Consider the following 25,500-nt stretch of genomic DNA (forward strand, 5'->3'; position numbering starts at 1 on the left):
GGAAGCAGAGAGAAGAGGAAGTGGTAGAGCAGCGCTTGGGGGAGGGGCAGAGTGCTTCTGCTTCCCAAGGAATTTCCCATCCAGTCCTCACCATGGACTCGGGGGGGTCGTTGGGAAGTCCGTCTTGCAAGACTTGCTCAAGTCCCACGGCTAGTGTGAGGAGAGAAGCTACCCAGCGTGCATGCATGCATGCGCTTTATTTCAGACGGCCCCGGAGCAAATGGTGCAGGAGGGGTGAGGACCGTGGCCAGTCAGAGAGCTGAGCTAAAGCAGGGCCAGCTTTTCAGCTCCGGGGGCTGTGCCATGCCCGAGTGCAGGCCCACGGTGGCCGGGTCTTCTGACTGTCTTGTGAAATGTCTCCGCTTCTGAATGTTGGATTCATCTTCAAAGTAAAATCAAACGAAGGCATTTGCAGGTCAGCCAGACACCCCCCACCCCGAAGGCTGAGCGTGGCCAACCAACCTGAGCCCTCGGCCTCACGGGTTGCCTGGGTCAGAGTCGGGCGGCCCGGCCTCTCCAGCAGTGCGTCTTCTGCATGCTGCCTGGAAGTGTCATGGATTTCAGGCTCCCCTGGAGAAGAGCTGATGCTTCCCATTGGGCTGGGGAGGTAACCCCAGAGAAATAAGAAAAGGGGGTGATGACAGGTCCAAGAAGAACATGGCCTAGGTCCAAATTAAACAGGAGAGCTGAGCGCCGGATTGGTATCAAGTGCTCTCTGACCACAGACCCTTTATTCTGGTAGGTAGGCTGAGTCCATCAGCAGACATTGCTTCGGTGATGACTATACATTCACTTATACCAGGCGAGACCCTGGGGATAAAGTCAGGAACAGAAAAGGAAAAATCCTGCTCCAAAAAGTTTACAGTGGAGAGAAAGGAGGCAGAAAATAACCAAGTACATACTCCCTCAGGGCAGAAAGTCCCAGGAAGAAAAGGGGTTTTTTTGTTTTGTTTTGCTGTTGTTGTTGTTGTTTTAGATTTTATTTATTTAATCGACAGAGAGAGACACAGCGAGAGAGGGAACACAAGCAGGGGGAGTGAGAGAGGGAGAAGCAGGCTTCCAGCCGTGCAGGGAGCCAGATGCGGGGCTCAATCCCAGGACCCTGGGATCATGACATAAGCCGAAGGCAGACACTTAACCTACTGAGTCACCCAGGCGCCCCCCAGGAAGAAAAGTTAAGCGGGCTAAGGAAGCCAGGGCACATGGACCCAAAGGCCTCTCTGATAAGGTGAGGTTTGGACAGAGACCTGACTTGACTGACAAGCCATGTGGATTTCTGGGTACAAGCAGTTCGGGAACAGTAGGTGCAAAGGCCGTGAGGCAGGAGGACACATGACACAGGAAGAGCCATGAGTCAGTGTGCCTGGAGCGGAAAGGAGAGAAGGGGGAGATGAGGTCAGAAGAGGTAAGCAGAGGTGAGCAGGGAGGAGAGGGCTCCGTTATGTAGGACCATGTCGGCCATTGTCAGGACAGGTTCTACGGATAAGACAATAATGAGAGCTGCCCTCAGCCCTCAAGGGACTTACAGCTTAACTCTGGGACTGCTGTATCCCACCCCCATGCCCTTGTAAGTGCTTGTCATCCTGAATTCTCCTCATACGCCCATCGGTCTCGGAGCCGTATGGCTGCAGGTGGGACACTTCAGGGATTCGATTCTGCGGTCACTCCAGGTGTGGGTGCCCAGCAAGTGACTCAGACCTTGTAGGCTAATGCCCTTGCTGAGCAGGCCTCAATCCCCTGATCTTGAACCCAAATAGCCTTCCCCAGACCCCAGAGGCTGTGGCGTGACAGGACTCAAGCAAAGCTCCTCTGAAGAGACCACTAACACCTGCTCTTTGGCTAACAATGACCTCTAATGGGCCCCAGGGGCCCCAGAGTGGGGACAGCAAGGATTTTCCCCCAGCTGCAGAATGTCCTTTTCTGGGTCTATTGAAATTCACCCTGTGGTGACACAGCCAGTGCTGGGCAGTGACTAACCCGGGTTTGAGGTGAGTCTTTCCATGATGGGGCAATGAAGCTTTGGAAAAAGCCCCCTGCTGCAGGGGTTTTCCTTCTCCTGTGTGCGCTGGCTCATCCTGAAGTCACAGAATTCTTACCTTCCTCTTCCCCATTTTCCGAAGCCCATACGTATCCTGTTCCTGTGGGAAAAGGAGCAGGGCAGCTCCTGCAAGCTCCAGAATCCAGCTCTTCATCACTCTGCTCTGCCGCCCCTGAGCGCTTGCTCGCCTCCTGCCTTCTCAGGGGCTAGAGCTTCAAGGCCTGTCACCACGGCAAGTGCCCATATCCTGGGAGCCCACACTCCAGTGGGTGGAGGACAGACAAACTGACACTCGCAGTGCAACACGGCATGTATCCTAACAGAGATCAGTCCCGGGCCCTGGCGCGGGGGTAGGGGTTGGAGACTGGGACAGATGAGGAAAGGCTGCCCAGAGCTGGTGGCAGGGAGTCTAGAATTAGACACTGAGTTGATGAGAAGCAGGCATAGGACAGTGAACAGACAGATGGAACAGCATGTGCAAAGACAGGAGAAAAGGAGGTGCATTCAAGCTCTTATGAGCGGATGTTGGCGTGGCGGACTATATTCTTGTTTACATTTCCACACTCTGATGAACTCAGGCAGGACAATGGGACTTCCTTGGCCACTGAAATTTGAGCAGAAGTGACACCCATTCATTCCCAGACAGAAATGCATGGTTCAAGAGCCAGTGTCCTCTTTCTCTACCCCTGCAATCGTGGAACCCTGTCAACATAGAGCTTCTCCCAGCCTGGATCCCTGAGTGACTACAATGAATAGACCCCCCTGCTGGTCTGAATGGCCACGTACCATGAGCAAGAAATGAACCCGATGGCTCATTTGTTACTTCAGCACAACCTAGCCTGTTCCTCACTGGTACTATTGACCTGGCTCCAGAGGGCTCATATGGGGGGGGGGGGGGGCAGGTGTCAGGAGACGAGCCTGCATGTGTATGCGACCAGCTAGACACCCTATTATTCTTTCTCCAGATCTTAGCTAGCAGCACAGGCTGTATGTGAGTGGATTAGAATCCTAGCTTTGTCATTGACTAGTTCTGAGAGTTTGGGAAGTGCCGTTAAATCCTTTGAGCCCAAGTTTATCCATCTATAAACTGAGAATAATGAAAGTAATATTACCTAGGGCACCTGGGTGGCTCAGTCATTAAGCGTCTGCCTTGGGCTCAGGTCATGATCCCAGGGTCCTGGGATCGAGCCCCGCGTCGGGCTCCCTGCTCGGCGGGAAGCCTGCTTCTCCCTCTCCCACTCCCCCTGCTTGTGGAAGTTCCCTCTCTCGCTGTGTCTCTCCCTGTCGAATAAATAAATAAAATCCTTAAAAAAAAAAAAAAAAAAGAAAGAAAGAAAGTAATATTACCTACTTCACAGGGCTGCTGGGTTTCCTGAGTACATCAGTGCTGGATCTTCCCTCTCCCCACTTACGACCCTTTCACAGCCTGGTCCCAGTCACAAGGGTACATATTTAAAATGCAAATTCCTCACCCCCACCCTAGACCTGCTGAGTCTGAATCTCTGCAGGTGAGGCCCAGAAACCTGTGCTTTTTAGCAAGCCCTCCATGTAGTGTTTTTTGCATGTTAGAGTTTAGGAACCACTGCCCTTAAAGTTTTGATAGACAGTCAAAACCTCTGCCCTAAGGAAGGATCATTGCTTGGAGGCTGGCTTGGTCTGAATCCAAGAATCTTCAGCCTGCTGCTGATCAGGTGGCCACAGTGCCTTGCACAAAAGCCAGAGGCTTAGAAGCTCTGTATTACTTAGAGAGCAGGTAACCTCACTTGGAGCCCGCTCAGTGTGTACGACTCCAGCATTAACCAGCCCTCTGCAGCCAGCCTCGATCCGTGCTGAGCTTTTTAGGAGGTGTTCTTCTCCAAGGGAGACCCTTCAGCAATGCACCTGTCCCCACCCCTGCCCACCCCAGCCTGGCCTAGGGATCCTGGGCATGTGGTACCAGTCCCTTTTCCATCAGGACAAGGCTGATTCTTAAGAGAATCAGGTAAGATTGAGACCAGGAAGAGGGCTGCAAAACTAGGCCTTCTGAGTGAATAGGGCTGCCCGAAGGCTGCCGAGGAGAGAGATGCTTGAAGCTACCTGTAGTAGTGCCCAGACCAGGCCCAGCTGCCCTCCTTGCCAGCAGCTTCCTCCCAACACATACCACCGCCATACGGCTCTCTTCCTAGACACTGCTCCAAATCACACATATGCTCGAGAGCACACCATGGCTCCCTATGGCTTCCTGCCCATGGAATCAGGTGTTAACTACTTGCTCTGGCTTCAGACCCTTCCAAGTCATACGGCATCATGCCTTTCCAGTCCTTTCTCCCACTACTTTCCCAACCTACTAAGTTCTCTCTTCCCTCCCTTACCACTGTAACCCACCTGGGAGGGGAGTTCAGACCAACCACCCGTAGCAGATGCTGCCAATGTCCCAGCCAGACCTCCTTCCCTAGGCTGGCGCATCCATTCCCTAACACCGGGTGCAAAAGACCGGCCCTCTTGCCTCAAGGAAGGTCAGACCTGCAGAGCATCCACGCTTCGCAGCTCTCCATGGCACCAGGCTGAGGTTACACATCAGCTGAACCTCATCTTTGTGTGGCCTCTTCCCTTCTCCCATCCTGTTTTTCTCACTTCCTCACAGACTTTGTCTCCAGACAGAACCCCCTCATAAATCACTTGCACAACAATTTATGTCTTGGGCTTTGCTTCCAGGAAGCCTGAGCTACGACTCCCATGTCATTTGTGACGTTTCCTAGAGGCAACAGTAGCTTCTGACACCTCCAGGCAGCCTATGCCAGAGGTCACGGAACAGAAAGGCTCACGGGCCAAATGAAGATGCTTGAATCTCGGCATTTATTTAATCAAGTTAGAACACACACTGGAAAGAAGCAAGGCAAAGAGACAGGACAGGTGAACACCCGTAGGATAAGTGCCAGCAGGTAGAAGGATCACCCTAGCTGAATCCTGGGTCACACTACCTTCTACCTCTTGTTCTCTCTCCGCCGCAGCAGCTTTCTCTCCTGCTGGTGTGGCTGCAGAGGTCAGCGGTGAGGGCAAGCCAAGGCAACCGGCTGGAGGGGGGGCCTGAAGTTCACACACAAACCGCCTCTGTGGGGAAGACTCGGGGCCAAGGGCACCTGTTCACACTGCAGCACCCCAACGAATCTCCTGAGCGGCTGCAGGTTTTATCTGTGTTTCTTGGGGCGTCACCACTGAGTGGCCAACATAGGAGTGACGTTGCTTCAATCTAGAGAAGACATGATCCACGCCTTATAAATATTTAAGGTTTACTTGGTCTTCTTACTCCTTGTCTATGAGTAACGTTCTCATTTGATCTATATTCAACCCATATATGTTCTCTTTATTCCACTGTGTCTAAAAAATCTCATAAGCTACTTGCTTCTATACTTAATTTATCTCATTTTCTAGAGCAAAATTGAATATTCATAAATAACCCGGCAAACAAGACAGTTGCCTTTTCCTGAGTTACCATCTCCTCCTACCCACTGGTCTCCAGAGCTTTGTGTCAACCCGAATATAAAACCACAACCTTCAGTACCAGGACTAGAACTCAACTCAAGTTCTGAGAACTGGTCTGTCTGCTTCTAAATCCACTGTACTGGGGAACGTGTTGTTTGGTAACATGGCTGATCTCCCCTGCACATGGTAGGGACCTGACTTTCTCTCTCTCTCTCTCTCTCTCTCTCTCTCACACACACACACACACACACACACACACCCCATGCTTGCCCGTGGTGGGCCCTTGAATGATGCTGTGGGATTCAGCTGAATCCATCAGCATTTTAGAGAAAGCACAGCCAGTTTGCTTTCCTGCGTCACCATCACTTGGCTTAAAAAGCCAGAGGACAGAAACAAGCTTCCCCCTCCAGCAAAGCTATGAGCAGGGTATGTGCTAAATCCTGCTTTTCATTTGCCAGATTCAGCCTGTGAATACCAGTGTCCCAATAGCTCTCCAGATTCAAGAAAGCAAACTCCTGCCCCCATGTGACTATAAAACCAGGAGCCTCCATCCCTTTCCAACTGGTCCACCCATCACAGCACTAAAAACTGAGTTTTTGTATGTGAAAAGGGCTTGCCAGATTCCCAGAACAGCTGTGGCAGGAAATTGAATAACAAGGTAAAAGTGTAACCCTGTACTACACCCTTAATATTGGAGGGGAGAGGGTGGTACAGTCCATTAAGAAAGAAAAATCTAAAAAAAAAAAAGAAAGAAAAATCTTACTCTTGACCAGTCAAGCTCATACACAGAGCTCTACTTGAGGTTCAAGTCACCAAGTCCAACCCAGAACTGGAGACGAGGATTTGAGAAGGATTCACCTGCTCCACATAACAACCCTTCAGCTCCACAAAACATGTGTGGTCATTCTAGCCATTCTGCACTGCCCCATATGGTCACCCTTTCCCAGTTAGTAAGAAAACCTCTTTACACACTTTCTCTTCTTTTCTCTATCACTTAGGATGCTTTTGGATGAGGATGAGGGTGAGGATAACAGCGAACATTTATTGAGTAGGTTGTGTTCCTGAGAAGAAACTCAGAGACCAGCATGCATGATGTGCTGTTGGGATTAACATCCACAGAAAGGGAGAAAAAAGAAGCAGAATTGGGCAGAGGGAGAAGTTGAGCTGAGATGGAAGCCCAACAAAGACGTCCATCAACCCCAGGGAGAGTTCCAGAACCAGTGTGACCTTTCAGAGTGGTCCTGAGTTGAGGCAAGGGGTCCAGCACTTATAGTTCCTCATAGATCAGTCGTGGGATGTAGACTGTTCCCAGAAAGAGACCCTGGCCTTGGGGCAACATGGTCATCTTCCCCTGGGGCAATACTTGTAAAGCACTCCCTGTGGCTGGGAGAAATAAGGCATTCCCAAAGCGTGGGGTGGGTGGCACATCAGAGCCCCTGCATCAAGCACATACCTCATGCCCAGTCTTGTCCCACACCCTTCACATTCTCTCATTTAATCCTCACAACAATCCTACGAGGTAGGCACTAGAATTATCCCCTTTTTGTGTGCGGAAACTGATGCACAGAGAGGTTTAGTAACTTGCCTGATGTCACACAGCCACAGAGTTGTGGAGCCAGGATTTAAACCTAGGCAGACTGATTCTGGTGATCATCAGCCCACCACTCCTCCCATGCTAGTAAAAGAGAAGCCAACAGGGGCGTCTGGGTGGCTCAGTCGTTGGGCGTCTGCCTTCGGCTCGGGTCATGATCCCAGGGTCCTGGGATCGAGCCCCGCATCGGGCTCCCTGCTCCGCGGGAGGCCTGCTTCTCCCTCTCACACTCCCCTTGCTTGTGTTCCCTCTCTCGCTGCCTCTCTCTGTCAAATAAATAAAATCTTTAAAAAAAAAAAAAAAAAGAGAAGCCAACAAAAACTGGACAGAGATTTTTTTTTCCCCCAAAACATGTAGAAGAATATCTAGCATATAATAAGCACTCAAAATGTTTTTGAATGAATGAATTGGTTCACAAAGGGGAAAATCCAATGCTATGTGTTTCAAGAGCAACTGGGAGTCTGGCTCCACTTCTCTGCTCTTCCATGTGTTGGCTTTGTCCTCAGGATGGCTTCCATGGAGGTCACAAGATGGACCCAGGGTTACCTGTCTCCACCAGGAGGGGAGAGAACTTCACTTCTCTAGCCATCAGAAGACTCAAGTGTCACACTTTGAACTTCACAATCTGAACTGATCACAGAGGTAAAAGAATTAAGATGATGCTGATTGTTAGGACAGTCAGGAACCTCCTTGACATCCCACCCAAACCCAGAAGGCAAATATGAGTGCTGGTAGGAAGTGGGGAGAAGAGAAATGGATACTGAGTAGGTAATCAATGAACAACCACTGACCCTTTATCCATGGGCCCCCAAGCTCTTGAACCCTTTGCTCCCCTCCCCAGGGTCTAGCTTCACCTACTCCTCATCCCCTGCCTAAGTGTCCCTTGTCTACCTTCATTCTGCAGCTGAGGGTTTGGGGACATGGGCTACCCTTAGATCCTGTGGGAGAAGGGGAACAAGAAGAAAGCAGTCCACTGAGAGTGGGGTCTAGGCTTGGGATGTTTAAGATAATTCTTTACACAATTAGATTAACCACTTTGCAGAGCCTCAGATAAGCCCCTGTGGCCACACTATGTAAAATATGCCATTCCCTCTCCGCTTTCCTTGCCTTATTTTCTTCATAGCCCTTATCTCTGTCTAGACTTCTATTATGTTTATATTTATTCAGTTGTTTGATGTCTTTTTTCTCCACTAGAATAGATGCTCCACAAAGCAACTACTTTATCTCATTCATCCCTGAGTTTTTGTCACCTAAAACAGTGCCCGGCACAAAACAGGTCCTCAGTAGACGTTTGTTGGGTGGATGAATGGATAACCAGTGCCTTTGTGTTGCTATGGTAACAGGCTTGGTCCCCTCCTCCACTTTGAATAGCATTACCAAAGACCTTTTTCTGTTATTCCCAACTTCAAAGTGACAGGCACCAGGAAGACAATTAAAGAAAGACAAAAGATGGAATGCCATCCTATCTCAAATAAATCACAGTCTGTCCTCACATGCCAGAGAACATCTGATCCATAGATACTGGTCATCTCTAGGTAGCCCTTGGTTTCAGAGGAAACAAATCAATAAAACCATTTTGTCTGTACAGATTTCACAAGCGTGAAATGTAAGATTTTGACAACAGTCCTTTTCAATTCTTAATAATCATTAAATTGATAGAAATCACACATGCACTACAAGGCCAGCAATGGCTGGCTTGCCTCGGCTAATATTTAATTAGAGGGTGCTGACTGTCTCAGCCAACATGTGTTCACATGGTTCACAGGCTTGCCAGCCACAGAATAAGGAGAATAGTTCTATCACCTTCCACATGGTGATCTGGGAGCACCAGTTAGGGGTGCCTGGGTGGCTCAGTCGGTTAAGCGTCTGCCTTCAGCTGAGGTCGTGATCCCAGGGTCCTGGGATCAAGCCCCGCATTGGGCTCCCTGCTCAGCGGGAAGCCTGCTTCTCCCTCTCCTCCCCACTCCTGCTAGCTCTTGCTATCTCTGTCTCTCTCTCAAATAAATAAAATCTTTTTAAAAAAGAAAGAAGAAAGAAAAGGAAAAAAAAAAAAAGACCACAGAATTTGAAGCCAATCTCCCTGGGTTCCAACCCAGCTCCACCTTTTACTGTTGGGTAAGTTGATTGATCCTTCTGTGCCTCCACTTCCTTATTCATAAACTGAGGATACTGTTAGTAGCCACTGCACAGGACTGTTGCAAAGATGAATGAGTTATTACATGGGAAGCACTGAGAGGAGGGCGTGACTCAGAGCGAGCACCATGTAAGCGTTGGCTGTTGGAATGTCTGGTCTTCAGTGTTGAAGAAATCAATCAGGCAAGTCTCCTTCACTTCCACAACCCACTCATACACATGTAATACATACACAACACACGTAACACATCCACAACACATACAACATACAACACAGAGAGAATAAAACATACAAGACGCACAACACACACACACACACACATACATAACACAGCCAAGCATTTTCATACTCTGTACTTGGTGGTTTCATCCAACTTTAGAGCCAGATCCCTGCTAAGATACTCATGGTATTCATCGCTCTTCCCCACTGCATGTCAATGGGACATCATGCAATGTCATGATAAAGCAATTTACCAACTGCTCATTCAAATTGCTCCCAGAGCGAAATAGTCATTACCAATTGTGTTTCAGAAGCTTCTCAGCAATAGTGTCTTCGCCAGTGTAGTGTGGTGTTCTGGTGCAGAGCTCTGGAGTGAGACCTGAGTTCAGATCCTGATGTTACTACTTACCAACTGTGTGACTAGGGGTGAGCTGCTAAACTGCTCTGGCTGTAACATTATTCTCATTTTATGGATGAGGAAACAAAGAACCAGAAAGAACAAACTGCTAAACGTGACCCTCATGTGGTTATCCACAAAGATTTACCTTTCATGGTCGTCATAAGAAATGAAAAGATAGGGTGCGTATCTAGACGAGGGCTTGGCACATGCTAATAGATGCTAACATAATATGTTGGGTAAGTGGCGGTGGGGGTGATGAATTTCTTAGAGTATTTCTTCTAGTGGAAAAAAAAAAAGTCTCTTTGACTAAATCGTTAACCATTAATGAAACTGATGGTGACTTGAGTTCCACCAGCACGTTTGGGTTCCAGATCCCATAAACTTTGACCCAGCATTGTGTTGCAACTATACCATTTCCCTTCGTGAAATTTGAGAGGTGATGTTTGGACATTTGTTTCATTTCGTTTCATTTCCTCCTGATGGGTGGGCTTAACTTGTTTCTCAATTTAGGCAAAGCAAAAGGGAGAAGTATTTTAAATCGCTGTGATCGCCCAAGTCGGTCCTACCCTCTGGTCCCGGAGAAGGAGCCCCAAGTTCTTTTCTCCTCTCCTACAGTATTTGGGCTTTTTCCAGTTCCTGCGATTGCCAAATATCATCCTTTCCTTTGTTTTGCCCCTCCTTCATCTTGCCCCCAGCATTTGGGTGCCTTAACAAGGAGTTTTGAAATAATATCTTACCCATATTTCACGTTCTTGTGGTGCCTTTCTGTTCACTCGGTGCTTGCACGTCCATTCCTCATTCCTGGCTGAGGGAAGACGTCCGTCCTCCCTATGATGGCACAGCTAAGGCTCACAGAGGTGAACCAGCAAGCCCTGGGCGTCGGCCGTCAAACAGACACCACGGTCTCCTGGTACAACAAGAAGGCAGCCTTTAACTGAGACACTTGAAATTGTGGTAAAATTTGGGGTGCCTGGGTAGCTCAGTCAGCTAAGCGTCTGCTCAGGTCACGATCCCAGAGTCCTGGGATCGAGCCCCGCATCGGGCTCCCTGCTCAGCGGGGAGTCTGCGTCTCCCTCTCCCACTCCCCCTGCTTGTGTTCCCTCTCTCACTGTGTCTCTCTCTGTCAAATAAATAAAATCTTAAAAATAAATAAATAAATAAATAAAAACCGTGGTAAAATCTACATAACACAGAATGTACCATTTTAATCATTGTCCAGTATACAGTTGAGTGGTGCTAAGCACATTCACGTTGTTGGGCAGCCCTCACCACCATCCATCTCTGGAACTATTTTCATCTTCCCAAACTGAAGCTCTAGACCCATTAAACATCACTCCCTCCTTCCCTTCCCCAGCCCCTGGGAACCACCTTTCCACCTTCTGTCTCTACAGTGTGACTGCTCTGGGGACCCCACATAGGAGGACTCACACAGCGGTTGTCCTTTGGCGTGGCAGACGCTTTGGCAGCAAGATTGCTAGAGGACGTACCACGATTCTTTCCTCCACGGCATTTGTTTTGCTAATATGGCACATTAGCCAGAAAGAATGTCTTTTTTTTTTTTTTTTGGTCTAGTGTCAGACTATTAATTATCCAGATGCTCACAGGCCAGAACACTGAGTGTAGACAAGCCTCTCTTTCTGCCACCTAATGACACAAGTGTAACACACCAGCCACATCTGCAATGCCTCTGAGGGCAGGAAGGTGCCTATTCTTTACCCTAAAGTAACCTATCCTCACGGACACCAGCACCTCGCAGGCCCTGCCCTGCAAAGCAGATATTTTCTAACGTTTTGTTTTACGCTGAATGCTGTTCGTTCCTCTTGCCCTCCAAGTAATTACTTGACTTGTGGACATCAGCAAAAAGAAAAGAGAGAGGAGAGGAGAGGAGAGGAGGGCAGGGGAGAGGAGAGGAGGGCAGGGGAGAGGAGAGGAGGGCAGGGGAAAGGAGAGGAGGGCAGGGGAGGGAAGGGGAGGGGAGAAGAGAAAAAAGAGAGGAAAGAAAAGGAAAGGAAGAAAAGAGAAGACAAGAGAAGAGAAGAAAATAAAAGAAAAGATGAGAAAAGAAAAAGAGCTTCTGGAGAAAGACGTAGGCATTTTCATGTTCCACCCCTGACAGTCCCAAAGACCCCCTCTCATCCACTGGCCTGTGTGTCGTCGTCGTCGTTGTTGTTGTTGTTTTGGTTTGGTTTTTTTTGTTTTAAAGAACTCTGTGATCTGCTTCAATTCATGTTTTGCCAAGAAAGCTAACACAGCTGCAAATCCTTTCTGCCCGGAATGCCTTCCAGCCTTCCCAGAGGCCTCTCCGCTCGTTCGGTGGCCACTTCCCTCCCTCCCGGGCTGGCCAGCCTCTCCCAGCCCACTGCCCCCCACCCCCACACCCCCCGCCCCGCCGTCCACCGGCTCCTGCGAGAAGGCACCACTCGGAGTGGCCGTGCCTTCTCTGTGGGTTTCCATTTCTTACTGGGAGAAGCGCAGGCCCCCTCGGGCACCCCAGCCCCCCTCCGTAGGCTTCCCCCTCAGAAAACTGGCTCTGCTGCCCGCTGGTAAACGGGCTGGCTGTCACCATGACAACAGCCTGGCCCAGAGCCTGGATGACGCCAGGCCTGACTCCCCTCCCAGCCTCACCCAAATCTGTTTGTTCAAGTTCCAGCTGCATTTGTTGGGCTTCGTTTTGCTTGTCAGTTTGAGGCAGCTCCGCTGCTGATTGGCTGCCAGGGACTGGGCTTAGACTCCCTGGGATACCGACCGGGAAGTCAGCTCCCTGCCCGGGCAGGAATTTCCTGACGCCCTGGGGTATTTCCCCATCACAGGAAGGAGAGCTACAAGAGCCTTTCAGGCGAGGCAGAGCCCATAGGAAGCCAAGGCATCAGATCATCCCTGAGTGCTTTGATCCCTCTGGCGACATCAGACTTCAAGCAACGACGCTCTAACTAACCCACCTTGGCTCCGTGACGCTACACTCTTGACTAAGCCAGCTTGTTGTTTGATAAAACTAAAGAAGCAATGCACCATGTTGACAGAACAGTGCAGCTGTGCATTAACATCAAAATAAATAAAACCAGGGGCACCTGGGTGGCTCAGTCCATTCAGCGTCTGCCTTCAGCTCAGGTCATGATCCCAGCATCCTGGGATCGAGTCCTGGCGTCTGGCTCCCGGCTCAGCGGGAAGCCTGCTTCTCCCTCTCCCTCTGCTGCTCCCCTCTGCTTGCTGTCTCTCCTGCTCTCTCTCACTCAAATAAATAAAATCGTTAATGGGACGCCTGGGTGGCTCAGTCGGTTAAGCGTCTGCCTTCGGCTCAGGTCCTGATCCCAGGGTCCTGGGATCGAGTCCTTCATCGGGCTCCCTGCTCTGCGGGGAGCCTGCTTCTCCCTCTGCCTGTCTCTCTCTCTGTCTCTCATGAATAAATAAATAAAATCTTAAAAAAAAAATAAAATAAAATCGTTAAAAACAGTAAATAAATAAATAAATAAATAAATAAAACCAGGAAGAAGAAGAAACATGTGGATTTTTGAGGAACAGTTTAAGTGAATGTAGCAATAAACATCCAAGTGAATTTTCACCTCAACATTCGGGGTGGTTTTGCTTCTGTTATTTGGATAACTGTAGAAGCAGGAATCTGGAGCATCGTTTGTGACCAATTTGAAAACACACTGTCTTGCCTTTTGTCATATCATCAGGTTTTTCTCTCCCAAATAACTCATTTTGGGAATTTGCTTGGCCTCTAGGGCTCCTGAGTTTACCCCAGATTCTCTGATTTGCGATATACAAGGGGCTTCTTGAATGTCACCCTTTGAAGCTGTGTCAGGAGCCCAGCTCCTCATCTATAAAATGGGAGTAAATTATGCCAACCAGCCCGGCTGTAGAGTACTTAGCTTAGTCTTGGCACTTACCGAGCTACTATCATCATCAACTCCTACCAATGCCTGTTTTCTGAGGATCCTGACACTCTTTATAAAAATTACATCATTGATTCAACAAATATGTATTTAATAAATATTTACTAAGCCCCAATTGGCCAGGCACTCTGCTAGCCACAAGTGATAAAGTGATAGAAACAGACACAGTTCCAGCCCTTGGTAGCTTCTGGACTAGTGAGGGCGACAGGCACAAAAATAACCACACAAAATGTAAAATTACATCTGTGTCCTCTGAGTAAAGCCATCTTAGACCCTCCAGACCAGCCTATCTCCCAGCTGAATAACACAGAGGACATCAGCCTTTGCCATATTGAGCAGAAGAATTTCCTGGCCAATGCCTGTCTTAATTCCTAACTCACAAAATCATGAGATATAATAAACTGGTTGCTGTTTTAAGCACTGCTCTCCCAAAAAATAAATTATCTGTATTAAGTGCCTACAGCATTAAAAGAACATGAAATGGAGGAACTAAACTGCATTTTACCCACTTTTCCTAGTTATAATACAAGAGTTAATGTAAGAATTTAGAATGATTTGGTCACCTAAATCCCAGAGTTTAGAGCAAAGCCCAGAGATGGAAATTCTCAATGCGCAATCCTGCAGAAAGATCCCGGTGGTTCCTTATACCAAATCTTGTTTCACTGAACAGCGCCCTCTCCTGGCCAGGGTCCCTTTCTCCAGTCAGCTATTTGCTCCTTGGGGCTTTAAAGGGATTTATTTGTAGACCAGGATGTCCACTCCTTCATCAAAGGTGTGCTGAGCACCCAGGCCCCCACAGGCTCCCCACTCTTATGGAACTGACAGTCATTTGAACTTCCTGACATTTCTGAGAGTGTAGGGCAAACTTCAGAACTCCTACCTGATGGATAAGATCTTAACTGAGGAAAAAAAAAAAGATCTTTTTTTTTTTAAAGATTTATTTATTTATTTGAGAGAGAACTCATGAGAGGGGATAGGGTCAGAGGACAAAGCAGACTCCCTGCCGAGCAGGGAGCCCGATGCGGGACTCGATCCAGGGACTCCAGGATCATGACCTGAGCCGAAGGCAGTCGCTTAACCAACTGAGCCACCCAGGCGCCCAAAAAAAAAAAGATCTTAACTGAGTTAGGGACGACAGATAAAACTTTGTTACGTTATTGATAATTTGGGACCAGATTTTAGGGCACAAGGAAACAAAAAACCGCCCCTGAGCATGAGATTGGTCCCAAATTCCTCATTATTCGTAGCCACACCCTGCCTCATCACCCTCTACTTCTTAACCTTGAGTTCCCTCCTGCTTGGGAAATCTCCCCATGGTCCCCTGAACCAAGGGCCCCCACCTCTCCATCTCTGTGGCCTCGGGTGCCTTTTCCAGCCATTTCATCTCTGCAGTGATTTCTCCAAAGCCAGCCTCCATTCTCCCTCTTCCCAAAGACCCTACAGCCTTCCCTGAACATCTTGTCCCTTAGTATCCCTGCTACCGTAATGTACATTTGGGAACAGATATCCAGGCAGGTACTTCGATGTACATCCTGTCACATTAAGGGCACAGTCTTTGGAGGGATCAGACTGACCTGGAGTTCAAATCCCAGATCTGCCACCCACTAGGCTGTGTTGTGAGGAAAGTCACGTCACCTTCTCACTCTGATTTTCTTGGGGGCACAACATGGGCAGTAACACCTACCTAACAAGGTTGTTCTGAAACTTAAACAATATGTTTCAAGCACCTGGCACAGAGTAAACACTCAGTATTTTGTATAAGCCCTTTAATGTGTCCAATCTGGGCACCTGCGTTAAAAGCAATCTGGCCCTCCAGGCGTGTCCTACAGCCTTGGGCGTGTGGGTAAAGAGATAGAACCCGGGCACTGCGCAGAGAACAGGGCTGATACAAACAGCCTGGTGCCTAAGGCCCACAATATTTTCACAAATCCACAGAAATAGTTTAATTTCTTTTGAAAATCAGAAGAAAAAAATTAACTTTTACATCGAAAAATGACAATATAGGGACGCCAATTAAGCGTCTGCCTTCAGCTCAGGTCATGATCCCGGGGTCCTGGGATCAAGCCCCGCATCAGGCTCCCTGCTCGGCGGGAAGCCTGCTTCTCCCTCTCCCGCTCCCCCTGCTTGTGTTCCCTCTCTTGCTGTGTCTCTCTCTGTCAAATAAATAAATAAAATCTTTTAAAAAAATAAAAAATAAAAATGACAATATATTATATATGTTAACATATTTATCTTTATACCAAAACAATCATAAAATACAATTTTCAATTAATTTTTATAGAGGAAGGAGCCCACAGAGGCCAAAACGCCTAGGCTTCATGCAAGTCATTATACATCCCTGATGAAGAAAGGCCTCTGCTATTTAAAAAAAAAAAAAAAGGGAAAGCAAACAGTGGTGAAAGAAGGAAGTTGTTCACTAGCTGAGTGTCAGGGTCCCTCCCAGCCCTAACATCCTTCAGTTCAGGGCATTCCTTTTGCCTCAGCATGGCAGGATCCTTTACAGAGTGCTTTCTTTCTTTCTCTTTTTTTTTTTTTTAAGATTTATTTATTTATTTGAGAGAGAGAGAGCATGAGCGGGAGGGGCAGAGAGAGAGGGAGAGAATCTCCAGCGGACTCCGGACTGAGCTAGGAGCCCCACCTGGGGCTCGATCCCCTGACCCTGAGATCAGGACCTGAGCCGAAACCAAGAGTCGGTCACGCCACCCAGGTGCCCCCAGAGTGCATTCTTAAGAATACATTTCCTAATACTTTCAGAATCTGTGTGCCATCTGCTTTTAGCAGAAGATTTTGTCCCCCCAGAATTTGGTGTGACTTAACAAAATCCCTGTAGGCGCTCTTTATCTACTTGGTCAAGGATTGCCATGCCCTTCAGTGGCCGACAGAGGGCGAAGCGACCCAACCTTAAGGGTGAGCATCCCAGTGACGCCGGGAATAGAAAGCCTCCCTGTTCAACCACAGGCGCCTGACCTGGGAGCTTGCTAGAGATGCAGAATCTTGGACCCAACCCTAGGGAGGATCCTAGACCCCCGCGATCACAATTCCCATGTTAAGAAGATCAGGTTTAAGAGGCACTGATTTCAAGTTTCTAGTCTGAGAAAGGAAAGCCCACTTGCTCAAGGGAAAGGAGGAGGGGAGAGGAACTGGCTAAGGCATCCCTCTCAGCCCCCAAATCTCCTGTTCCTTCAGCCAATCAGCCAGCAGCAATCAAGATGAGACTGAACCACAGGAGGGATGTAAAAGCATTTTACAGGTCACAAAGCAACTGGTTTCTTCTTCCATTTCAATAAATACTTATTGAGTGCCTACTATGTCCTGGGCATCAGGGATACAATTGTGAGCAAAAAAACAGACCCTGTTCCTACCCTGGTGGAGCTTTCAGCCTAGTGGGGACACCAAGGGAGAACCATCACACACGTAACTACAGACCTTGATGTTGCCATGTGGGTACAGAGGACACGAGCCAGTCACAGGAGGGAGGGGAGCTGGTTTATACCAGATGGTCAGGGAAGGCCTCTCTGAGGAAGTGAGCTTTAAGCTTGTGATCTGTTGCTGCCTAAAAGTTAGCCAGGCGGGACGCCTGGGTGCCTCAGTCGGTTAAGCATTTGCTTTCAGCTCTGGTCATGATCCCAGAGTCCTGGGATCGAGTCCCACATCGAGCTCCTTGTTTGGCAGGGAGACTGCTTCTCCCTCTCCCTCTGCCTGCCGCTCCCGCTGCTTGTGCTCGCTCTCTCTCTGTCTCTGACAAATTAATGAGTAAAATCTTAAAAAAAAAAAAAAAAGGGGGAGCGCTTGAGTGGCTCAGTCATTAAGCGTCTGCCTTCAGCTCAGGTCATGATCTCAGGGTCCTGGGATTGAGCACCACACTGGGCTCCCTGCTCGACGGGAAGCCTGCTTCTCCCTCTCCCACTCCCCCTGCTTGTGTTCCTGCTCTCGCTATCTCTCTCTGTGCGTCAAATAAATACATAAAATCTTAAAAAAAAAAAGGCAAAGAGTAGGAGTTCCTGGCAGGGGGAAGAGAATGTACGAAGGTCACACAACACAGAGGAACGTCGCACTCAAGGAACCGAAAGAAGACTGGCAGGGAGTGAAGCAACATGGGGCTCAAGCCGCCTGGGGGGGTGGGGCGCCCAGAGTGGAGGACAGAGGCTCCGCCCCCCCAAAGTGACTGGCACACACCCCTGCTGCCCACGTCCCTGCTGGCATCTCACCCCTGCCCCCTGAGTCCCACTCCCTCCTCTTCTAACCCTTCCTCACCCTCCTCCCCACCAGCCCCTTCACTACCTGTGCACCTCTACTGTCCCCTCTCCAGCATCTTCGCCATTTACCATTTAAACCTGCCTGAGTTCCCCCCCACCACACTGTCCCAGGCAACCAGACCTCAGTTTCAGGACAACTTCTTCCGCTGAAGGAAAGACAATCCAGACATCAACAGTCCTGACAACCGTCTTAACTACATAGCCACTATCGTTCCAGTTTTATAGTTGAGGAAATTGAAGTGTCGAAAAGGTAAATAATTTTTACAATTACACAGCTAGAAACAGGGTGAGCCAATATGACCTTCCCCTTTGTCACAGGGCCTGAGCACTCTACCTTGGGACTGTCTCTCCTGAGGGCGCAGCTACATTTCAAAAGCCTCAAGGAGCACACTCTTGGCCCACCCCCAAAAGAAATAATCTTGGATGTGCACAAAAAATTAGCTGTGAAGATATTTGCAGCCTTGTCTATAACAGCAAAAAATTTAGAAACTGCCCCAAGGTTATATTTCAACAATGCAGAATTGGTTAAATTGTTGGATGTTTATAACCAGAATCCTATGTAACTAGCGATTAAATTTGATCACATAGAAAAATATGTTCATGATCTACGGTGTAGAAAAAGCAGATTACAAAACATGGTTACAGCGTGGTCCTATTTTCATAAAAACCACAGCATAAAAGCTAAAGACTATAAAGTGTACAGGAAAGGTAAAATAAAAAATAATGACAGTCATTATCTCTGTGATGAGACTACAGGTGATTTTTTATTTTCTTTATTTTGATTGTCTGAATTGTCAAAGATTTCACCAGGAGCATCTATTTCTTTTGGAAAGAGAGGAAAAGCAACAACAACAACAAAAAAAAAAAACAGAGGGTGTTTGAAACTTCCCATTTATTATCTATTAAAAAAAAAAACCAAACTGCTCTGCTGGGAACATTTTAAAAACATCTTTTCTTCTTACAAAAGTAATAGGTGCTTGCCAAAGACAAAAAATCAGAAAGTACAAACAAGCAAAAAGAAGAAAAACACATTCCCTCTTCGGCCGCAGACAACCATTACTGGTACCTTTGTGACTCTTCATAGGTCCTGGGTTTTTTTACAAATAGTTTCTTCCTTTGAGTTCTGCTCTGGATGCTAGTCACTGGGCTCCACCCTGTTGCCATCATGAGAAACAGGAGTTTGGAATGGGGCTCACAGATTCCTATGTGATCCCCAAACAGCCCCTAAGGTGGATTTGTCCAGGTCTCAGACTGTGTCTGGGATCTCGGAATAGTGACCTCCTTAGTATAGAGCCTGCCATCAGGGAGCACACAACTCCTCGTGGGTCACAAGGGACAAGCGCAGTCAAGCGTGAGGACCGAGGACCGTTAAGAGTGATGCCCAGCGTGTTTGGGATTGCAACACCGTATCATTGTTGGGATTTTGCAACCCTCCTTCCGCCTTCCCCAAAAGAACTCAAAGGAATACAAACAGCAGATGTGGAAAAGTACTAAATGGGGTATGCAAATGCTGAAGGGAAGCAAGGTTAATTCGGCTTTAAGACTATCACCGCCCCCCCCCTTCCCCCAGCCCTTGGAGAATTGGCGGCAATCAGTCCCGGTGTCCTGGGACAGGTTTGGGAATGGCAGCACCGAGGAGCTGCCATGAGGGAGGGCCACACCAGTGCCGGAAGTCCAGGTTGCAGGGCAGGATGTCTCTGGGCCATTCCCACACATGCGCACTCCACAAGGACAGGTTTCCGAGGCCCACCCTGCCCACACCCTGTCAAGTCCCCTCTCCTGGGAAGGAGTGCAGAAGGACCTACAACTGGAACCCAGTCCCACTGGATCCACACCCTCAGCGCAGCCTTGGGGCAGAAAATGTTCCTAGAGCTGCTGTACAAACCATTCTTGGTTTCTTCAGCACCTGTGATATCCAGTCATGGCCCAGACCCAGGCCTTCCGCCTCACCACCCCGAGCTCTGTGGCTGAGCTGGCCTTGTGGCTGTTCAACACACTCACTCTTTCTTGAAACATCATAGATTTTGGAGACCCTCTTCTTTATGCATGGCTCCTCTCATCAATAATAACCATCGCTTCTGTTTATTACGCTCCTTCTATGCTTTAGGTACTTCACAAGCATGCAATGCACACACCAGTCTTTTGAGGTAGACACAATTATCCTCATTTCACAGATGAGAACACCAAGGCTCCAAGAAGTAGAGCAATTTGCCCAAAGTCACACAACTGCTAACAGAGACAAGAGTCAGCTCAGGCCTGCCTGACCCCAAAGTTCATGCACTGTCTGGAAGGCTGGTGTGAAAGGGAACCGAGAGATGGTATAATAATCTCCATCCCATTTACGAGACACCTTTGCTGGAAAATTCATCTACAAACTGTTATATAGCACTTACGTGCTGGGCACTTGGCAAATAGCAACTCAGTTTATCCTCATCCTATTACTAGCAGATGGGTACTTACTTTTACTGATGAGAAACTGACACCCAGAGAAGGGAGTGAACTTGCCTAAGGCCACACAGCAGGTGGTGCAGTCCGGATCCACACCAGGCACTAGGGCCTGAGCGGCCTCTCTGAGCCCAGGAACAGAGGCCTCTCCCTCCTAATTCTTTGTCCTTTGACCTTTCCACACGGCCACCCTCCTCCACATCTCTCTCTGAGAGTCCACTTCAAACTTCCTCATCCCTCCCTGGGGGATGGTGGTGTTCTCTTGTGAAATTCTTTGTGTAACTACTTATTGTGCAAGGCGATATTTGGTTAGGTCACTAGATTCCCCCAAAGAACTGACAGTTCTGGAAGGTTGGTGGAAGCAAAGGCTTAGAGTTTGCTTTTGCAGAGATTAATCAATTAATTTATCAATTAGTAAGCAAGAGCTTATTGAGAGCAGTTTCTGTCCCCAGCCCTGTGCTGGGCATATGGAGTCTACGAACACAAAGACACACAAACCCGGCTCCCGCCCTCAAGGAAAATGACATATGTAAGTGTGCACTCTGTGTGCTGGGTCTGTACACAGCTGTATTTTAGAAGATACATAGGAGCGGGAGTAAGAGAGATTGTTATGAAGGAGGCGGAACTTGAAACAGGGGTTGAAAAAGGGGCAGGGTTTGGATAAGCGGGAAGGAGAAATACAGTCCAGGCAAGAGAAACAACACAAGTTTTTTCTGCATCCAAACGGACCAGATCCTCAGAAATAAACTAGAAAAAGAAAGGGCTGGGATTATTTTTCTTCTGCCAAATTTTGCCATTTCTATCCGAGTGAACAAAGAGCGCTTCCTTCCTCTAGTCACCACCACGGACGGGGCTGCTTCTGGAATTGGAGAAGGGCGCTGTGCCTCACACGTCCACCAGGGGGCAGAGCGGCTGCTTCTACCACTATAGCCCCGAGTACAATCAGAGGCGGAGGATCCCAGACTCCTCCAATCAGCCGGTGGGGATGGCTGAGGCCAGCGGTGGGCACCAATTTTCTCAATCTGAGCTGCCTTCATACTCAGTCTAGAAGTTAGGGAAGAAATAGAATATGGAATGTAAGAGGAAGTTGGTTGAGACGGACAGGGAAGAGAGACAGGGACATTTGAGGCATTCCCCTACAGAATCCAACCTCTGTGCACCATGAAAAGACCTTACAATGAGCAAAAAAGGGTTCCCACGGGTTCAGGCTACACGCCTTCTGCTGTTGCCTTGGCTGAGAAAAGCTTAATGCAGGGCTTGGGTAACTATGAAAAATGACCTACTGCTAGTCTAAGCCTGGTTTCAGGACAGCCAACTCGGGTTCTCTGGACAAGAGAAGCCATTCCAGCCACTGTAAGGAGGAATACTTGTGGCTTTGGCAGAACACACCTCCTGCACATCACTGCAGGCCCTGGGGTCGGGCTGTGGGCTGTGTAGAGCAAAAGGTGTCCCACTGGCATCCTTTAGGAGGCCTGAAGTCAGTATTTAGCTTTACTGCACAGCCCACCATCTGAACCAGGCAGCAGGGTCCCCAAGCCACAAGAGCACAGGGGGTTAGAGATGAGGTGGAAAGGACTCTAGTTTGAAGCCAGAAATCCTCATCTCTATCTGTCTCTAACTAGCTGTGCAAGTTTGGGTGGATGAATCAACTTCTCTGAGCCTTAGTTTCCCCATTTGTGAAACAGAAAGGCTGGATTAGAGGGAAATGTCTGACGTGCGTTCCAGCTCTGATATTCTGGAAAACACACAGTCCTCTGGCCAGAGAAACTGGGGAATTGGGGGGAGGAAGGGCGCGCGACTGAGCAGCTTGAAGAGTTAGCCCCATGCCGGCAGCCAGTCGAGTCCCCAGCAGTGGCCTCTGCGACACTGCCCGCCTCACCCCCGCCCTCAGGGCCTGGCGGCATACACCCACGGCTCCCTCGGAGACTTCTGGAATCTCGCTGGATTCCTCCCAGGAATGCTTATTGCCCTTTACATCTGCAAATCGCTTTACATCAGCAACCCTGCTGCGCGATTATTAATCATCGCAATATTCTTCCTTCCGCCTGTAAGAGGAATTGCGGGGATCCGCATTTATGAAGGTGAAGTCCGAAGGTAATTTGCCTAGGATTCATTCAATAGTCAGTTAACTGAGTTAATTAAGCGCCTCATACGAGCAAGGCTCAAAGAGCCACACAAATCCAGTTACTATAAGGATCAGAATTGTAGGAGTCCTCAGCGAGCTTCACTGACATTCCAATTATGCCACGGGGATACGGGATAGTTCGGAGGTGATGGACGATCGCCCCCCCCCCAAACCTGACTGAGACCGCTGTAAACAGTACGATCACTCCACCCACCCCTACAGCTCATTTTACCAGGCCGGGTAAAGGGAAGTGACCCTTCCCAAGGTCACTTATCTCCCAAGGGGCAACACTGATCCCAGAGCCTCCAGCTTCAAAGCTTTCCACTGCGCCATGGGCGAGAATTTTGTTCGAGCCTATAAAATAAGAGTTAGGCTAGGGATGGCTCTTTCCATGATTTCCGGCACCGAGTGAGAAAATCGTGATCCGAGCTCACCCACCCGGGACGGACGAGACAGCCCCAAATCTTGTCTGCAGCCTCAAAGAGTCAACGAATATTTACAGAGCTCATCCGATCACCCACGCCCTCTCTAGGGCTCCCTAACGCCCCCGTTCCTCGCCGCACCTTGGATCTGCGGGAAGGGGCGGGGGCGGGGGCGGGGGGCGCATGACATAGAGCGTCCGGCAGCACCCCCGCGAGGGCGTGGCCGGGAACAGGGGGCGGGGGGAGGTGGGAGCCCGGCTCGCAGCCTCCTACCGACCGGCGACTCGCGGGCTACGCCAAACATGGGCAGAGCGGAAGCGGCGGGCAGACGTCACGGCGCCGGGTGGGGGCCGCGCTGCGGGGCCTGTGACGGGAGGCGCTGACGGTGCCTACGTGTCACCATGGAAACCAAACAGTAAATAGAGGACTCGCGAGCTCCTGACCCTGCGACCTGGCCTGGAGCAAAGGGCCGGAAGCTGGGAAGGGCCAGGCGAAACCTGGGCCTGGCAGACGAGGGCAGAGAAGGGGACGCCCAGAGAGCACCCCCCCGGGAAGCCCGCTCTTCCTCCGCCCAGGATCCAGCAGGGGCCGGTCTGGAACAGAAAGCAGCCCTCCTGTCCTTTTTGAAGGGCTTCCATCGGCCTGCAGGGTTGTCGGGGATATTGGTTTTGCTTTGTCTTTTCTCACTAGCGGATAAGAATTCAGGGATTGGAGCCACATTGCCCGGTTCAAATTCCAGCTCTGCCGCTCTAGTTGGACGATCTGGAGCAGATCACAAGCCTTCTGTGCCCCAGATTATTTTATCTATAAGATTGATAGCAGGACTCACCTGCTAGGGTGGTTTTAACGAGTTCATACAGATATGAGTGTGTGTGAGTGTGTGTTTGGAAGAGTCTAGCCCATGGTGAGCCAAATTAGGGCTAGCTATTTTTAATCCTAAGCAGGAAAACAGTAGCTCACCAAGTATTAGGCAACTACTAAATCAGAATGTTGTAATGTTTTGTTTTCTTGATTCGTTTTTCAGTTTTACAATAAATATTGTAAGGGAATTTTCCACTTTAAAGTTAATATTAAAATTTAGTAAAGTATTTCCTGTATTAGCTGAGATGTATATTTACCAAGTAAGAACATCACACTTCTCAGTTTGCATCGCTTCCTTCACAGTATTAAATTTTAAACACAAAAACTCCCCACGGTCATATATAATAACAGAACTGAAGTAACTCAAGTTCAATTTCTCAGTCTTTACAGTCACTGTTGTGCTCGTTTATTTCAAATCTATTTAAACACAGTACTGTGTACTACCAGAGAGTTTGAGAGGTGCACTGCACCCAAAACAATCTCAAATGACTCTGAACCATTACAGCTTTACTCTTAAAATGAAGGCATATAGCTAAGTCCATGTGTTGGGGACCAACTAACTGTTAGTGTAACTTGGGAGTTTACTTCCATGAAGAATACAATGCATTAAAAGATAAGTAATTTTAAAAATGAAGCTTACCTATGCATTGTGAAAACTCAACAGCAATCCCAGCAACTGTTTAGACCTTAAAACAACAAAAAACTTTTTTTCAGGAGGAAGTATTTGACAGTTCATGGCATTAATAAAAAAGCAGACCAACTTTAGTTGGATTTATTATTACTTGTAAGTTCTCAGTAGGTAACGTGACCTTTTGTGGATGACAGACCCTCGGGGGACCCCCAGTAATTCCTACCTCCTGGTGTCCACACCTTTGTGTAAATCCCTCTCCTCGAGTAGAGGTGGAACCTAAGACTTGCCTCTAAGCAATAAAATATGGCAAAGGTGATGGGATGTTACTCCGATGATATGTAATATGCACTATTTATGTATCTACTATATCTGTTGCTATATAAGGGAGATATATAGATATAGATGATATAGATATCCATCTAACCAGCACATACTAGTAGGTTCTCCTGGCAGGCTTGATGAAGTGAGCAACCATGTTGAGGAAGCCGCCTCCTTGACCTGACAGTGGCCTCTGGCCAAGAGCCAGCAGCAAGTCAGGCCTGAGGTATACAATCATGAGGAAATAAAGTCTGTGACAACCAGAGTGAGCTCAGAAGCAGACTCTTCCCCATTCAAGCATCTGGCTAAAAACTCAGTTCAGCTGACAACTTGATTGCAGCTTTGCAAGACCTTGAACAGAGGACAGAGCTAAACCACTGAGTCCACAGAAACTGAGAGGAGACATGCGTGTCGTTTCAAGCTGCTAAGTTGGTGATAATCTGTTGTCCAGGAGTAGAACCCTAATCCACCTGCTTGGCCTGCACCTGGGACAGACGGCTCCCACCTGGACGCTCCTGGTGTGGCGAGGTAGCCCTGTGGCAACCTCTCAGGCCTTGAGCCCTCAGTGACCGGGTGTGGGCCCCCGCCGTGCATCTCCACAAGAGTCGTCTGACGTCCAGAAGCTGGAAAGGGAGCTCTGAGATTTTTGAACCCCACTCCTGATGTGGTAGTCTCAGAGGGGTTCGAGTCTCACCCTAGGTC

General features: G+C 48.7%; 1 long non-coding RNA gene and 1 other non-coding gene across 4 annotated transcripts; both read right to left on the minus strand.

Moving 5' to 3' along the window:
- Positions 1-23,208, minus strand: LOC145715873 (uncharacterized). 3 transcript variants are annotated; one of them, XR_014148343.1, is made up of 4 exons: positions 20,457-23,208; positions 10,582-10,751; positions 463-810; positions 1-382 (listed from the first exon to the last, which is right to left on the minus strand). It is a non-coding gene; the product is annotated as an uncharacterized LOC145715873 (long non-coding RNA). The 3 variants fall into 3 exon arrangements; XR_014148342.1 differs by having other exon boundaries at positions 1-810; XR_014148341.1 differs by lacking the exons at positions 1-382; positions 463-810 and adding an exon at positions 3,744-5,267.
- On the minus strand, positions 11,415-11,542 carry LOC115944339 (small nucleolar RNA SNORA17). The gene has a single exon (XR_004078904.1). It is a non-coding gene; the product is annotated as a small nucleolar RNA SNORA17 (small nucleolar RNA).
- Positions 23,209-25,500: the final 2,292 nt, after the last annotated feature.

The sequence above is a fragment of the Leptonychotes weddellii genome, chromosome 9 (genome assembly GCF_054177405.1).
Source record: "Leptonychotes weddellii isolate Sample4059 chromosome 9, ASM5417740v2, whole genome shotgun sequence".
Lineage (NCBI taxonomy): Eukaryota > Metazoa > Chordata > Mammalia > Carnivora > Phocidae > Leptonychotes > Leptonychotes weddellii.